This window comes from Euprymna scolopes, chromosome 16 (assembly GCF_053919585.1).
Source record: "Euprymna scolopes isolate OS-2025 chromosome 16, ASM5391958v1, whole genome shotgun sequence".
Classification (NCBI taxonomy): Eukaryota; Metazoa; Mollusca; class Cephalopoda; order Sepiida; family Sepiolidae; genus Euprymna; species Euprymna scolopes.
This window is the reverse complement of record NC_136497.1, coordinates 57,917,867-57,936,068: the sequence shown is the minus strand read 5'-3', so window position 1 is coordinate 57,936,068 and position 18,202 is coordinate 57,917,867. Positions and strand designations below refer to the sequence as shown.

The 18,202-nt window shown below is 38.7% G+C and overlaps 1 protein-coding gene across 6 annotated transcripts in view; it reads right to left on the bottom strand.

Annotated features, from left to right (window-relative positions):
- Nucleotides 1-18,202, bottom strand: part of LOC145295987 (uncharacterized) — a 404,367-nt gene that overhangs the window by 306,072 nt on the left and 80,093 nt on the right. Inside the window, exon 1 of one of the 6 annotated variants that reach the window (XM_080141937.1) lies at nt 10,765-10,871. The exons of 4 other annotated variants lie outside the window; for them this stretch is intronic. The gene's annotated coding sequence lies outside the window, so the exon portion shown is untranslated. Of the gene's footprint in view, nt 1-10,764; nt 10,872-18,202 lie in introns of those variants that run through there. One more of the 6 variants, XM_080141945.1, reaches the window with a different exon arrangement.

The following is an 18,202-nucleotide window of genomic DNA, read 5'->3' as shown; positions in this document are numbered from 1 at the left end:
TCTTGAACTGACTTTGCCGCTTCTCAAACGTCAAATGATTTCTCCTTCCCCTCCCACCCACAAGTGATCTGTTTTTATGAGGCATGCACACGTGATCCCGCAAGACTTTGTTCACTACAAAACGTCACGGCCGCCATAATGGACTCTTTCTTTTTTTCTCGACGCGTGCGACTCACAGAACAGACAGACACGAGGAAATTTGTACGGTAATACATTTTCCCCACACTCCCCCCTAATCTCATGATCACAGAGATGGCAAGGGGGCGGTGATCGTCTTCGCCGGGTGTTTCTTCAAGGGGAGATGACACACGCCTCATCTTCACTTGTGCTTTCGTCTACGGTCTGAGGGTCAAGCATCTCTGTCTTTTCTGGGAGGCTACTAATCTCAGAGTCACTGTCTGATGGTGCTGCTGCAATCTAGAGAGATGCCTCGCTAGATTCTGACTCTGATTCGCTCATGTTGTCTAGTGATGGTTGCGTTACTAACCGTATGTCTTTAACATGACGGGGCACGCCGTCGACCCGCACCACTTGTGGGCTGATTATTTCAGTGACTTGCCCAACTCCATACCTTGTTGTGCACTTGCCTCGCTGGTTTTTGATCCACACAACATCCCCTTTCCTCACTCTCTCTCCGGCTACTTCCAGTTCAGGTAGCGGGTTCATCTCTATGCCCTTCACCCTGACATGATACCTATGCAATGTATCAGCCGGCGCCGTAGAGGGTGAAACGTCATCTTTCGGGGTTACATTGTACAAATAAACTGCCTCAAACACTGTGCAGCCTGATCTAGCCATGATTGTTTTGACGGTTCAATGATTCCGTTCAATGATCCCATTTCCACTAGGTACATTGGAGCATCGAAACCTCAGATGTATTCCCCAGCTGTCAGTAAACTTCCTAAACTGCTCACTGGTAAATGCAGCACCATTGTCAAGCAATATCTCTGTTGGAGGTCCACGTTCAAGGAAAATATTGTTTAGTTGACGGACAATAGTGACTGTATCTTGTCAACGCAGCATACGCCATATGGCAAACCTTGACGGACCGCAATCAATGAGAGTCAGGAAATCCTCGCCATTGTGATGAATGATGTCTATCGCTAGCCGGCTCCAGTGGCTCCTAACTTCCAACTTCCCCAGCGAACGGGTGCCGGGTCAATGGACTGGTATTCCACGCAGTTTTTGACCACTTCCATAACGCCTGCTCTTTGCAGTCCTAGTTCAACCATAGGGTCCGCTTGACTCCAGGATGCCCGCTTTGTTGGTGGATTTCCTTAATCCGATTAGATTGACCAGGGATCATAGATGCGGCACAAGGAGGTTGTGTAGGTTCAACAGTTCTTTTTATGGCATCAAGCCATCTTTGAGGTACCCTTGTTAAACAATCTGCCTTATTCATGCTAGATCTGACCAGAGACACCTCCATTGATAGTGCATATTCGTTCACCAGGCTCATGATCATGTTGAGCCGCCAATGGATGAGCATCTTGCCCGTTGCTTTGGTTTGCACTCTAGCCCGTCCGGTAAGAGTGTCTGAAATCCACTTATGGACGCAAGCAGAATCTGTGAATAGTCGCAGAGTGGTCGTCTTCCAAAGGATTGCCAAGTTTATTCCCTTGATCACTGCATCGAGTTCTGCCAGGTTTATGTGTTGGGAGTCCTTTTCTGGGTGCAACCAGCAAGCGTCTTTCACTACGACTCCATCATGGACTAACGACATGCCAATAGCAAGAGAGCTTGCGTCAACCCATACACTACGGTTCTGGCTGTCAACACACCATCTGCCCCGTGCTGGATCTTCTTTGTGCACTCTGATGAGGACCTCTCTGACCATTTTATTGAGAGGGGTGTCATAAATTTTGTCAGACTATCTGGTGGTGACGTCAAAGGCTCTCCGTTTGATGAATGCCACTGCAATACGAAGCCAGCCACCCACAGGAAGGTGTCCAACCAACTTTCCACACAATGAAAATACATTTCATCGTGTGAAAACACAGGGCATACCTGGGATTTCATTCCCTTGTTTCCAACACAGGACATTATCTTATCCCAAACCTGCAAACCGAGCACTGTTGCACCATCTCGGAGCCTTTCTGGTTCCTTGCTGAGAAGGCCAAAGTTGTGAAGATGTTCTTTTACGTGCGTTGCAGGCACAATTTCTTCATCCACATAGACATCGTCAATAAATGCAGATGTTGCCCGCTGAATGCGCTCATCCTTGGTCAATATAGCATCAACAATCCTTTGCATAATTGATGGCGCCACATTAAGTCTAAATCCCATGCAGGTTAAGCAATATCTTTCTCCCTTGATGAGCACCGTTTGATAGGGCCATAGTGACTGATAGACATGCACTTGAAGGTATGCTTTACGTGCTCGTTTAGTTCCTGATAGTAGAGTACCGGCCTCACCTTCTGTTTATTATGCTGGATAACCGCCATTAACGGGATCAGACACTTTGGGGGGGGCCCAATTCCTTCTCTGGATAGGAAACTAGCCATCCATTTTTTATCCAAGTCTGTAGTTCCTTATCGTATTCTTCACGAACTCCTGGGGGAATTTTATATTCTGGAACCCTATTGTACAACTTCCCGGGTGGCTGCTCGTCTGACCATTTCCAAGAAACTGTCCAGGATCTTGTACACTGGTCGAATTCTGCATGAAAGTTAGGCTGTTCCAGTTTCATGGATCCACCCAAAGAAAGGCAAGCATTAGAGAAATGTGCCTTACCCTTACCATCAATACGGACACCACCCAATTCTTTGATAACGTCCATTCCTAACAGCAGGGCATAACTAAGAAGGGCTCGTACGGTTATTGTAGGCCCATCACCGACACGTGTACGAATGACCCTAACTCCACAAGAGTCTAGCGTGCCCCCGCCGACTGTCAGTACTGGAATCCTCTTGTCCCATGCGTCACAGCATGCCTTGTGCATGAGAGTCTGCATGCACCCTGTGTCTACAAGCAAAAAGCATTCATGCCCGTTCACAGCGCTCTATTTGTTAATGATCTGGGGAGAATACTGGCGCTATAGTTTACTCCCCTTGTCCGTTTCCCAGACAACTCCTTGCTACGTGACCTAGCTTGCTGCACCGGTAGCAACGCATGCATCTTGGTGTTTCCTGAGCAGACGTGTCCTTTACACTGCTTTGGCTTCGGCAGTCCCTAGAAAAGTGGTTTGGCCCGCCACATTTATAACAGTTTACGCCATCGTCTAATGGAGTAGATGCTTCTGCGGCTGCTAGCACTGGCTTTGCATCGTTTTCTTTTAAAATATTGCGAGCTCTAGCCAACAATTCCTGAAGCCCAATCTCACTAAGCCTTGACAATGCTCGCAGCAGTCAGCTGGTGTCGTCCGGGAGTCCTGTGAGAAAGGCACAACTTAATATGCATTCAGTCACTCCACCAAATGGCGCAGCTAATCTCTTTAAATCCGCCAAGTAGACGTCCACCGTCTCATCCAACCCAAGCCGCCATTCAGTGAACTGCCTCCAGGCAATAAAAGCGTCCGTAGCAAGTGCCTCCTTAACCTCCTCCAGAGTTGGTTCATCCCCGAGCTGTTGATAAACGGAGTATGCCTCCTTGGTCAGCCACAATGGGACGACAAGCGTGGGATCCTTTATTTTGCAAAGCCGGCAGACCAGCTCAGCCTTTTCCCACCACTCAACTACCGAGGGTCCGGCGGAGGAGCCGTCGAACTCTGGTATCAATCTTAGATCAAACTTGTCCATTGCAAAAAAAATGGGCCGAAATAGCTTGCAGTCAATTAACAGGCAAAAATCACTGCTCACACAAATTCTTCCAACTGATTTTGCCGCTTCTCAAACGTCAAATGATTTCTCCTTCCCCTCCCATCCACAAGTGACCTATTTTTATGAGGCACGCACATGTGATCCCGCAAGACTTCGTTCACTACAAAACGTCACGGCCGCCATGATGGACTCTTTCTTTTTTTCTCGACGCGTGCGACTCACAAGACAGACAAACACGAGGACGTTTGTACGGTAAGCCATTTTCCCCACACTCTTCGTGCGAATAATTCAAATACTCAGCATATTCTGATCTCCTTGCTACTAGGTTTTCTGACTTTGTCATCAGCTTAAGTGTTTGTTGTTTTTGCTTTTCGTTTATGTTAAATGTTTTATTGTGTTAAGTAGAGATTATATTTACATTAATCACCTTGTTGTTCTTATTTATTTTGTTATACTTTTAATCACGTAACACTATTCAATTTAACTACAGTATTCAATGCAACAAAATGCTCGTCACTGGAACTTTATTCTATTATATAATTTTTTTTCAATTGATATCAATCATTAACGATCTTAACACTTAAAGTGCTAAAACGCCACTATCTATTTTTTAGTAAGCCCATCTTTTATGAATGGCAAACATGCAGTCATATGGAATCGATACATATAAGTACTTTTATTCTAGGTATACATGTTCTTTCTCACATTTTCTATAAATTAGGGTCCTGGATATGACCTTAAACTATATTCGATGGTGAGGCCCCACCTTGTGGGCTTTGGGGGTGTAAAGCCACCCTTTAATTGCCATTGCTCCCAGATCCACTTTGACCCGGAGTGGTAGTACCTGTTACCCTCCCAACTATGGGTTAAATAGAAACCGACTTGAAAAATACAAATATATTCTATTAAAAAAATTTCTTCAAAATAACTGGATTCGGCATTAAATAACCCGAAAAGGGTTGATATGTCGTAAAACAAAAACAACCAAACCATGTATACATTAGAGAAACTGTGGCACTAAGGTAAGTGCAGGTTCTGGCTCATCTACATTTCCAGTCTCCAAGGTGATAAAATAACGATAGGACACAGTAAATTTCAAAACAATTTTGCTTAAGAATATATGAAAATTCTCTTAAAAGAAACACCAGGAATTTGGTCCACTTTATGTCACGCTTATGTTATTCTCTACTAAAGAAAACTCATGATGCAACTGAAGATTGGAACTGGACAGTTATTTATTGATATTTGAATTTCAGGACATCTAAAAACATTAAGTGGACATACGTCGATGTTGAAAAGACAAAAACGATGTGCCATAAATATTTTTTTTTTAAAAGTGGGGGGGGGGACAAAATGAAGACGTTTGAAATATGTTGCAACTGTGGTTAAATAGTCAAGAGTTAACTATTCTACATTTTCCAAGTAACAATTTTCGGGATTAAATTTGATGCACCATTCTCAAATCTGTCACACTGCTATCAAACCTTGCTGCTCAAAATCCCGACACTTTTCTGTCAAAACTTGCTAGTGCAACATCCAACTTCAAATTGCCCCAGTCTCTATTATTCATAACTGGAAACATTTCATTTGCATATCAGATGACAAGATCGCAAACATACAAAGAGAAGTAGTAGCCATTCTTTTCTTTTTGCCTGCTAACGAATACTATAGGCTGCAAAAAAGTTTTGTATCATTTTTCTTTTAAAGTATTTAATCGCAGTAACTGATACCCAGTTGAAGGCTTTGGTCACACTAGTAAATTAAACTTATTTTGTGAAAGAGAAAGAGAGAGAGCGAAAGAAAAGGATATAGACCGAAGGAAAGGGTGAGAGAGAGCGCTCAAAAGAAAGAGAAATAGACAAACGGACAGATAGAACTTTCGTTCTATCTGTCCGTTTGTCCGTTTGAGAGAAAAAGAAAGAGAGAGAGAAAAGACAGACATCCAATTTAAAAAAAATCTTATCACAATATTTTCCTGGAATTCAAAACTAGATCATCAATTGAAACTTGAAAATCTATTTGAACCACTCATGTTTATTTCATTTTCAAAACCACAAAACTTCAATTACATATGATTCCAAAATTCTTTTCAAGTTATCAAAATTGTAAATTTATCAAAATATCAACTTCTTATTTTATTTTCATTAAGTTTGTAAGATTTCACGCTAATGTTAGTTTTTACAAACAAAAATCAATTTTGTAGAATGTCTTTTACCTCAGGTCATAATAATTTTTTTTTTTGGGGGGGGGGTCAAAACGTCAATTTATGTTCATCATTGTTTGAGTCTTTGGTTTACCATGAATCATTTACATCCAGAGAATTAGCTGCATCTCGTACAATGCTGACCAGACGTGGCAGTCCACCACAGCAGCAGACACAAGAGTTAGCCAATCACGGTTCTAGCAGCAAAACCCAGACAGGCAAAGGCCCAGGATCAGCTCGGTATCGTTTTTCATTGTCTGAACCAGGTTTTCAGTTGAATTCCACATCGTTTTTTCCAATCTAGAGGAGAGGCTGGTCCAATGACTGGACAAAATCATCTGAGTGACGACTGACTGAACCAGCAAAAAAGTCTCGAGAAGAGAACTTGTTGTAGGGAGGATATGTTCCAGCAAGAACAACAACGGTATTTGAGATGAACTGCTACCAACAATTACAAAGGATGCAACGCAAGCAATAGTGATTGAACAGCTCAAACTTTCATAGATCACTTGTTCTCATCAGTCAAGCTTCACAGCCATACAATAGAAAAATGTGTACAAGAGTTTGGAATATACAGATTTTAGTACCCATTTACTGTCTAATGAATCTTCCATAATCGATCAAGGAAAAAAATATTCAAAATTTGTTTTATTTGATGTTGGTGCTAATTGACTGTTCGGTGACGGCTCCGCCACTCATAGTCTCTTCTGTAAATTGAAATCAGAAACATTCATTCAAGTTGATATTTCCCTCTTATAAAAGTACTTGTTTTTATGATAACAGGAACTGCTATAATTTGTTTATATTTGAGATTAGTGGAGGCACACAACTTTGCTTGTCGTAGGGAAGGGGGATACCTCGGACAATAAAACTTTAGTACTCTAACTTTGCATCACGGGTCTTTGAAAAAATCAATTGGAAAAATGATATTCTCCTGAAAGTTGAAGGTTCAATTCTTAGTGTGGGCGACCGAAAAATACAATTACGAATTACTTAGGACCTCTAATCGGTCATGGCTGACAGAACAAGATCATGCTACTTTCCTTCTCAAAGAACATAACATCAACAATCGCTTGTATTTTTATTTTATTTTTACTTATATATATATATATATATATATATGTTTTAAAAATTTTGCCTACAGAACTCCTCTGTCAGTTTTTGATCTACAGACATGAAACTTAATGTATAGAATATTCGAACCCGTGCAAAATTTTATATTTGGGTTTTAGCCAGGGAAAATCGGTGCAAAAGAGTGAAAATTAAAAAAAAATGAAGATGCCAGGTGAAGGTCGGACAACAGCATTACGAATGGTCATGCGTACCCTAATAGCTATTGGTTTATGTTTTAATTTTTAGCCTTGCAGCAAACATGTCTTCATAGTACAGGCATTAACGTCAAAGGAAAAAGTAAATCGTAAGCTAAACGCTTTGGTTTCGATTCTCGGTGGTGGCGGACAAGTCATTTTTTTTTTTTTAACTTTTTAAATCATTACTATATATTGAGACCAATATAATATAATACAAAATTTGCATTAAATCAAAATATCATATTTAAGCGTATTTTATGACTACGCAATGCTGGATGGTCTGCTAGTATATATATATATATATACATACATACATACATACACACACACACGCGAGGCATTCCAAAAGTAATACCTCCTATCTCTTTATTCTGTCGGAATGGATCAAAGAGATTGCAAATTGCGATTATTATGATGACTAAACATGCATTCATAACCTAAAAAATTTCATCTCTGTTGCAGATATTGACAGGGTGAGACTCTAACAAAGCAACCCCTGTCTTGGACGTGCGCCAGAACAGAGATATCTCATTGAATTCCTGGCAAAATATGCATTGAGGATGGCGGTGATTATGTAGAAAAATAAATTCTGGGACACAAAAGGTCGCTCGTTTTAATGGTAGCACTCCCGTCTTTGGGACTCTTCAACTTTTTAAGTTAAAAAATATAGGATGATTGAAAAAAAAAAATAAATAAATAAATAAAAAAAATTTTTTTTAAATCAAAAAACAAATAATAGGAGCCTTTACTTTTGGAACGACGCTTGTATCTAGCTCTACAATTATGTAAATGCGACTTTGTGTGTGTGTGAGTTTGTTCCTTATAGTCTCAGAAACGGCTGAACAGATTTTCTTTAAAATTTACAGAACTTTACAGTGTATAAGTTTGGGAGTGATCTTAGTTAAATTTTGTCTCAGAATACGCCTGATAATTACCAATAATCAATACCGTTATTTTAATTTATCTATCATTGGTAAAGCCATTCCCCCCCCCCCTTGTTTTTGCTTAGCAACAATGATAGAACAACGTGAACCGTGAACAATGTGAAAATTTTACTGTGAGCAAGTTGATAGCATTTTTTTTTTTTTGCATGACATGGTCTGTAGATTCAAGCCCCACATGTAAATTTCCTAGAATGCAATGTAGAATAACACATATTTTGGACTAAGTTACTGCATGGAGGCATATGAAGCTTTCTCCTGGGCGATTTCACAGATTTCGATGACAATAAAAAATATATGGGTGTGAAATATCCGTTGATCAACATTCAATCCCGGGCAACGTCAGGTTTCCATGTAAGTCTATATATAATTATAAATAATAATTTTTAAATACCTACAGACACCAGTGTTTCATCTTTCTGGAATCATCAGTACAGGAAGTTACGATTTCCACTTATCATGTGATCTGAACCGCGTATCGAAGCCATCTCTGTCTCTATTTGCAAGGAACATAACCACAGGGCCACCATCAACCACAGCAATATTCAAGTGAATTTAATATTCATAAAGGTTAAACGTTATTAAATTTCCATCTACAGTGATCAAGTGACTGGTGGTCGAAATCTCGTACGTAAGCCAACTGACAGACTTTACATTCACAGACAGTGCTCAACACTTCACATGTTTCTTAAAGGGGCAGAAATAATGACTGTGTGAGTAGGGGAGGAGGTGCTTTATAGAAAAAAAGGGTTAGAGAATCTACATAAAATTTTAAAGTCTAATCCCATGTAAAATTAAACAGGGAAGATAATGAAAGTGTTTGAGGATCTCTCAGTACATCCCTAAGAGGTCTATGGAGCAGATTTCGTCAGAAGGGTAAAGTTTTTCAGCAATGATTTGCAGAGAAAACAATTTTAATGCATTACTCACATGCGAAATTTTCTTTCAAAATTATTTAACATTTCTTAAGCTTCTCTTCGGACTAAGAGGGAGATGAAACTCATAAAGGATGGCTTTAATAATGTTCTGGAAGCATCCTTAATTTTATTTAAACGATTTCAGTAGCGCTCTAAACGGCAACAATGAATTACAGTTTTACATTTGGTAAGTGGGCTATAGTAATCCAAAAATGCCCAACATCCTAGATAGAGCAGATGTGTTTAAACATAGCACTGTCCGGGAGAAAGAACTTCTGTCTTTTGTTAATTTTATGTTGCCTCAGAGCAATAACTTTAACACTGAAAACTCAGGTGAACGACTTACATTATTATTATTATTATTATTATTATTATTCCGGATATATTGAGAGGTGTGTAAGAGGGTTGGGGTGAAATGTGCTAGAAAATGGTTTGAGGAGGTGCCTAATGAAGTGAGAACAAGTGAAGATAGCAAGGTAGAGGTATGATGGGACAAAAGTGTCATAACGACCAAGCAATCGTCCGAATTTGGTAGTCATTGAAAAGGTCGCAAAAAACTGGCAGATTGTAGATTTTCAGTACCCTGGGACAGGAATGTGAGAGAGAAGGAGAATGAGAAGTGGAGCAATTATGCTCTATTGGCCTTGGAGATAAGGTGTATACATGGGGTTAAAGCACAAATAATCCCGGTCGTAGTTGGTACACTAGGAGTAGTATCGAGTCATCTGGAAGGACAATTGAAAAAAACTACAAATCCCCAATTCTTTAGGCAGCCTTCAAATCTCTGCAATTGTAGGTAGCACCAACATCCTTAGGAAAACCCTTGATCTTTGAAACTCCTAGTTTGAAGTTGGGATTAAGGGAAATCCTCTTGAAATGAATTCCATCCCTTTCCAGAGAAACATTGATAAACGAAATCGGAATTATTATTATTAATATTATTATTTTCAATACATTAAAACAAGAAAGAGGAATGGACTCGGCAGCGAGGAAGAGACGTGACGGAAGGGATGTGGAAAAACAGAAAAAGGGAAAAGAGAGAAAGGTAAAGAGTTAGGAGTTTTAATAAAGCTGTTGCACACACTTTTAGCCTTTTCTATTTTCGTTTTTCATGGCCCCCAGGGTACACTTGCTAATATATATCTCCAATATCTCGAACAATTTTTGTTCTTGTGATTAAGAAAGGTGGTGTTTAATTAACACTGCTAGGGAGCCATGATTTAATATACAGTTTGGTTTTTAAACCTCTGAAAGTGTTTTATGGTAAACAACTAATAATCCTTTAAATTAGGACTATTGTGAATTCGAGAGAGCAAGTTGATGCAGTGGTTGCAGGTGATTAAACGACTTACTGACTAAATAGTTTTCCAACAAATGATAAAAAATATAAAAATTAAATAAATTTTATATATAGTTTTAAAGGTTCAAAAACTTCCAAGACTAATATATATTTATATAAATATTAGAGAGAGATGACATGTTTTTACTGGAAAGTAATGAAAAGTTAAATTTGTATGTGCAACAAAATCTAAGTAAAACATAAGTATTTCGGGGGGAGGGGGTCACAATTAAAATGTGCCTAATTATTAAAGTTGCATTAACAAATTATGGCAGAACAATTACAAATGTACTTACTGATAATTGCTTTAGCGAATTTAAGTAGACAAAAAATCCCCACGTCTTTAGATGACACATGTGTTTATGACAAGATATGCTACAAACTATGAGACAAATTGTGTGTAAGAGAATGAGGAAGAGAGAGAGAAAAGGGTAGGCGAAAGAGATGGAAGAAGGAGGAGAGAGAAAGAGATGGAAGAAGGAGGAGAGAGAAAGAGATGGAAGAAGGAGGAGAGAGAAAGAGATGGAAGAAGGAGGAGAGAGAAAGAGATGGAAGAAGAAGGAGAGAGAAAGAGATGGAAGAAGAAGGAGAGAGAAAGAGATGGAAGAAGGAGGAGAGAGAAAGAGATGGAAGAAGGAGGAGAGAGAAAGAGATGGAAAAAGGAGGAGAGAGAAAGAGATGGAAAAAGGAGGAGAGAGAAAGAGATGGAAGAAGGAGGAGAGAGAAAGAGATGGATGGAGAAGGAGAGAAAGAGATGGATGGAGAAGGAGAGAGAAAGAGATGGAAGAAGGAGGAGAGAGAAAGAGATGAAAGAAGGAGGAGAGAGAAAGAGATGGAAGAAGGAGGAGAGAGAAAGAGATGGAAGAAGGAGGAGAGAGAAAGAGATGGAAGAAGGAGGAGAGAGAAAGAGATGGAAGAAGGAGGAGAGAGAAAGAGATGGATGGAGAAGGAGAGAAAGAGATGGAAGAAGGAGGAGAGAAAGAGATGGGTAGAATGAGGAAGAAAGGAGGAGAGAAAAAGATAGGTAAAGAGAGCAAGGGAGGAGGAAAGAGCAAGAAAGAGAGAGAGAGAGATGGAGGAAAAATAGCGAGAAAGGAAGAAGAGAACGAATAACAGTATAAAGGCAATGCAGCAAAAGGCAGAACTGCCATATAAAAAAAAAAGTTACTTAGAAGTAAACTTGCAAATATTGATAAAATAGAGACTGCCATGATACAACAGGAGTGTTGCCAAAAGGTTGTTGATGGAGAGACAGTAAAGTTATGCAGACAATATTGTATCAATGGGGAATCAAGTAGAGATCAATAGTAAGTCCTGAATTAGCAAAGGTCAAGAATTTACAGATAAACAGAGAGAGAGAGAGAGAGAGAGAGCATAGCAAAGTAGTCAGGACAAATGGAACATGTACAGACTTACAAGTACAATGCCACTCAAATACACACACACACACACACACACACACATTCCTTTTTTTCTCTTCTTTCTGCATTTCTCATGCTAAAGCAGAGATCACATGAAATTTCTCTGTCCAAATTTGGTGGATTGCGACAATTACATCGTGAAAGTGAATGAACCAAACAGTTATGCTGAAAATTTATATTTCATCTTTCTTAAAACTGCATCAGAAATTAATGAAATATTTTTTTTTTTTTTTTTTTTTTTTTTTAAATTTTACAAAATATTTTAAATTTTTGTTAGGGAGGAAGGAAAAGAAAAAATAAGGACGAAAAAGGAAAAATAAAAAGAAAATATTATGCATTGGTGGAAATGACACTGACACTTGCAGTGAGGCCGATGAAAATGAATGCTGAAAGAATGTATTAATTTTTTTTACTATTTATTTCTTAAGATATATATCTATATTTTATTTTTCTTAGTCTGTCTATTCATTCCACTTTTTCTCAGAAACTACTGGAACGATCTGACTGAAATTTTGTATGATTTGTTATGATAAGGTGCAGTAAACTAAGTACTATGATATCTATTCAATGCACATTTAGGGATTAATAGAGAATAAAAGTTAATGCAAAATGAGTGTATGTATGTATGTATGTTTGTATGTCTGCCGAAAACTTTCGCCAGAGGTGACGGATTTTCACAAGTTTGGTATCGTTTTGAAGTTCGACCCTTCGGACGACAAATATAAAAAAATTGGCTAAAAACAATTCGTTCATCCTCAATTGGCCACTTTTCTACAGGGAGAGGTCGCTTTTTTCGCCGAAATTTTCGAAAGTCATTCCCTCCTTTTGATTGTTTAGCTTAATTTAAACCTTCACCACTTCCGATTTGGCGATGGACGCAGCGGCAAATAGGTCACGTGTTGATTTTTTTCAATTTGTTTTCCTCCTTTGCGGTACGGGTTTGAGCCTGCCTGCCTGCCTATTACCACTTTTTTTTTTTTTGTTTTGCTCAACACACACCTCCAAATACCCGGACAACACCGGGCACCCAGGCTAGTATATATATAAATATATATGTATATATATATATATATATATATATATATATATATATATTTTGATGTACAAGATTCACTACTAAACTAATTCACCAATTACCTTGAATTTTGGAACACAGATGCTAATTTTATGCAAAAAAAGCTAAAAAAGGGGATGGAAGCCCTTTGTGAAAATTCAAATGCGACCTATTTTTGTGACACTTTAACAAATATTAGATATCAATTAATATTTGCCCAATTTCAGTTTCTTTCAGGGCATTTTAAAAGGGTTTTATGGCACATATAGTATGGATACAACTTTTTACTTGAAAAGTCAAATATTTCAGATTTGCATCAAATTTTATTCATAGTCATTTGACACAAATTAAACAAAATTCACTGAATTTTCGTTTCTTCTTAAGTCTCATTAAACCTGAGTTTTGAATCTATAACTTCAAGAATTAAAATCTAGTAATGAATTTTCATCAAAATTGGAATAAGTTTTCTAAGCATAAGGTTATATCTTGATTTAATCTTCTTAAGGAAAATAAAAATTGGTACAAAACTGTTTTGTTTGGGAACTGATTTTACCCATCATAATCATCTTTCTTTTCTCTCCATCGGTTCCACTTCTTGCTTCTTTACCTTTGCTCCTAGTTTCTCAAATTCGGTTTTAACTTTTTTGAGAAATCTTGGTCAATCTCCTGGTTCCCCAGTAAAAACTTTTGTTTTCTATCTGGTATTCCTTTCATTATTGGTCACTAAGGACATCACTCGAGCGTATGCAGTTTCTTAACTTGTGGCTTCAACCACCCTCCTGGCTTTTAGGAAAAAAATGTTTCAAGTATATTTGATGGTCAACATTCCCTTTTTTACCTTGCACAGATTTTGGCATAAATTGGGTGGCCACCACCATAGTATGCACATTTATGACTTATTTTACACTTATCTAGTGAGTGGTCAGGCTCTCTTTGTCCACACTTTCCACAGGCATTTGGTCCATTTCACTTACTTTCATGACGCACATATTTGTGGCATTTGTAGCAGCGAAGGGGACTAGGGATATATTATCCAACCTTTTTGATCGTTATTTTTAGGTGGACTGGCTCAAAGGTTATCACCCACGTATTTGTTTGTATCATTTTATGATCTCTCTTTATGGAGATTCGTTTTACATTAGTCACTCCTTGTGATTTTAACTCTACCTTTATTTCCTCAAGAGGACAAATAGCACTTCAACCTCAGGCATTTTAGCCAACAGGCCACAAAATCAACAGATAAGGCCATTCCTGTAATGACCTGGTCCTTGCTGATTGTGGCGTAAAGCTGGTCCTGTGCAGTTCTAGGAGGTCCATCCTCCCAGGCTTTGCCTTCTCTCTTTGAGAAAGGGTTAGTTTATTGCTAATTGCCTGAGGCATCTTGCTGGGAATTCTGGCGGAGCTGCACAGGCATTTTTTGCAGAGTCAGCGGGCTCCTCCTTCTGACCGCTAACTTTTTTTAATTCAGTTTCCTACTTAAGTGTCACAGTTTTTGCAGTGAGAGAGACGTAAATACCCACAAAGAGACTCTTAGCTTCTTACCATTTATTTAAAAGTGTTTAGATATTGATGTGGATATGCGCTTGTTTTTGTTTTTTTTTTTACTGTGAAACATTGTCATTTTCAGCAAAAACTCTGCACGTGTGTTTCTTCAACAATCAGGATATTTCTAACTGCCGATTACAAATTTTTTTATTTTTACATTAGGTTTGTCGCAATGACTCTCAATGACAAAAGATTATGTTGTTAGTCAAGATTCTTTTAATGCTTTCAAGACAATAAATCTTGAGAATCTGCCTTAGCCATGTTTCTCCTCACATTCCGAACTCATATCTTGAAACTTGAATGTCTACTAGACACTATCCTCGAGTGTCTAAGGCCTCTCTGTACACGGGTTTGTCAGGGCAACTTAGCATGAGGATACGTTTCCCTATAAGTAAACTGACTAAATATTCCAAACTACATAGTATTCACAGCCCAAATAAGATCTCCTCAGTATAGCTAGGCAACACTAGCTTTTACGAGAAATGGTATATCTTCTCTAAGTGATCTTACCTCAAGTTACAGCACAAAGCTGGATACTCCACTAGACAAGAGGAATTCTTGTCCTGGAATACAATAAGAACAAGAGGCCACAAATAATCTATGCTATAAAATATGTAAAAGGTGAATTGGAGAAAGGAAAATTATGTTCCTCATTTCTTTACTAACTCAGTAAGAGGTAAGGGAGAACTTTATTGGAATATTTGAATATCTATGTATCTCATATGGAGATAAAGTGTTAGCCCCCTGAATGGGACCCACTTGATTTGTGTAGGGAGTTGACCGAAGTAAAAGGAAACAAGATTAGTGATTTTATTAATAGGGATAAGTTTTGTTCTTAATATTCACCATTCCTGTTTCCTACCCCTCCCCACAGAATCTACTTTAAAAGTATATGGGAATTGCCAAAAGTCTATGGGAATTGCCAAAAGTCTATGGAATGGTATACTCAACCTGATCGTGATCACAAGCAGTTATGTTCCTTTGATTTTTCTATTCACGTATAGCAGAAAGTCAGAAGTACATAGCTATGTTGCGGTCATTTATTTTTCAGGTTGACTGACTTTCGCCACAGCTTAGCACTTATATAAACTAGAGTGAATATTAATAACTATGAAGTCAATCAATTTAAATATTGTTTACAATCTGGACAAATGGTCGAATAAGTGCTAAGGCAAAATGTCACTGGCCGATTGATTGTATTAGGCTTCTCTGACCTCCAATATAACTGAGATAATAGGGTGGAGGGGAGGGGTGAAGTAGATTGTAGAAATTCACGTGACCATTTATGAAACCAGGCCATGGATTGCTTAGCTGCCAGGATTCCATTCTAAAACATCATGGGTTGCTACCTATGGTTTACAAGTGGCTCCACTTTTGAGAGTGGGTCCCCTCTGCATGGAGTTGAAGTCGTCAAATCCTGAGCCTCACCGACATGTGACAAAATCAAAATTAAAGTCAATTATTTCCTTACAAAAAGTTATATAGGGATACGGCATTATTAATTCATTCCAGGGATGGTGAAATCATCGTATGGCAGGGCGTAAGCAAAATTTTATATACTACATATTAAAAATTAGTAATAAAATACAGTACAGTATATAATCAAATAACATTATAAATAACACTAAGGTGGGGCAAATACCATAACCAGGGGCAGGAAAACATTGTATTCCACATCGTAATCTGAAAAAAAAAAAAAAAAACGTATCCCGGGGCCGCTGTATCCCGGAATTTTACTGTAAAACATTTATTTTTAATTAATTATATTCGATGGGAAACAAAAATCAAATTTGCTCCACTTGTTAAGTTTTCTGTATTTGCGGTAAAACAAAACAATTTCATTCTATTGCTGTTTTCTTACGTTTCTATCATTAACAACAGGACAAGGCAAATCATCATTAAGACCCAAAATGGCCGACGGGCTGAGTCTCGTTTATTCACGTTCATGTCCAGGAGTTTACATTTTAAACATTCAACAAAAGGAGGATAACTACCACCGATGCAAGTGACATAACATCTACCTTTTTTTCATTTAATAATGTTTGATGCCTTTCAGTATTTAGACTATGTATCTTTTCTTTTTTTGATACATTATCTATTAAAAAAAAATTTGTTTTTGATTATATATATATTATATAGATCTAGCTTAATAGGTGGTCTCGACTGACGTCCAGATCTGGTTGTTGTGTACTTTTGAGAGGTGAGGGTGGGCATGCTGTTCTGACGGTTTCTTCCCTTGGTGAATGACTGTCTTCATGGGACTCCGATTTGTGAGCCTCGACTATTTTTGGTGATTTGAGTACAATGTGTCGTCGATTGCGTCAGATTATTGCCCCTTCTTTGGTCTGTAGAATATAGGAACTTGGTGTGTTTGCTGTTCTAATAACGATGCCTTCTTAGTTTGGAAGGTTGGAGCTTCTGACCCATACTGGTGTGCCATTTTCGAGTGGTTCTAGCTCTTTAGCTTTGTGATAGGCAGTGCAGGAGTCGTTGTTGTGCCTTCTGGTTCTTTTTCCTCTGTCTAAAACTCTCAAGATCAGGCCATCTAGGGTTTAATAGATCTGGGTGAGTCAGGACTGTTTGTAACATGCTGAAATCTCCAGTCGTTTGCGAACTTGGTAAAGTCTTTTGAAGTGTATTGGCTTCCTGGGTCTGTACTTAGGATGACAGGTACTCCATGTCTGTCAAAAATAGCTTTGAATCTCTTTATTATTGCACTGGAAGTCATTGATGTAAGCATGGGGATCTCTGCATATCGAGAAAAATAGTTGACAACTATGACATAGTTGCTACCTTTCAACTCAAACAGATCAGAGGCTAGAGTGTGCCATGGTCTTGTTGGAAGCTCAGTTGTCATGAGGGGTTCAGCCGGTTGGTGGCTTAGCTCAGCGCATCTTGGGCAGTTTTCTACAGTCCTTTTGGTTTGGTCAGACATTCCTGGCCACCATATGGATTGGCGAGCTCTTTGTCTGCACCTGGTAATTCCCTGATGACCGGAGTGGATTTTTGGTGGTGATGGTCAGTCTCAGCAGTGATGGGATTATGATCCGTGTGCCATACATCAATAGTCCATTCTCACATGTGATGCTGCCATGGTAGGCCCAATAGGATTTAATCGATGCTGGAACATGGTTCTTTAATGGCCAGCCGTTTCTTGCATATTGAAAAATGTAGTTGTTGATTTCATCAGTTTTAGTGGCTTCCTCCAACTTTTTCAGACGTTTTTCTGTGGCAGGTAAAGATTCCATCATGGTGTGGATGAATGCCATTGCTAACTCTTCTAGGTCCTTGTCTTGTTTGGTGTGTCCATTGCTGGATACAACTCTTGACAAAGCATCAGCTGTATATAGTTTGTTACCAGGAACATAGCGAATTGTGTATCCATACCTCATTAAACGTATTCAAAACCTCTGTATCCTTACTGGAAGTTCACTGGTCCTTGTTACCTAGTAGTGGCACAAGTGATCTGTCTCCACTGAAGTGTAGACCAACAAGATAGTCTGAAAAGCGTTCACAAGCTCATGTTATTGCTAGGATCTCCTTTTCTATTTGGCCATAACGAGTTTCAGTTTCTGACATGTCTTGTGAAGCATAGGCGATGGGGTGTAATTTTGTGTCATCCTGTTGTTGTAATAATACTGTTCCCAGCCCGTTAGATAAAGCATGGCTGAAAACCACAGTTTCATTTGATGGGTTGCACAGGCATAGCACAGA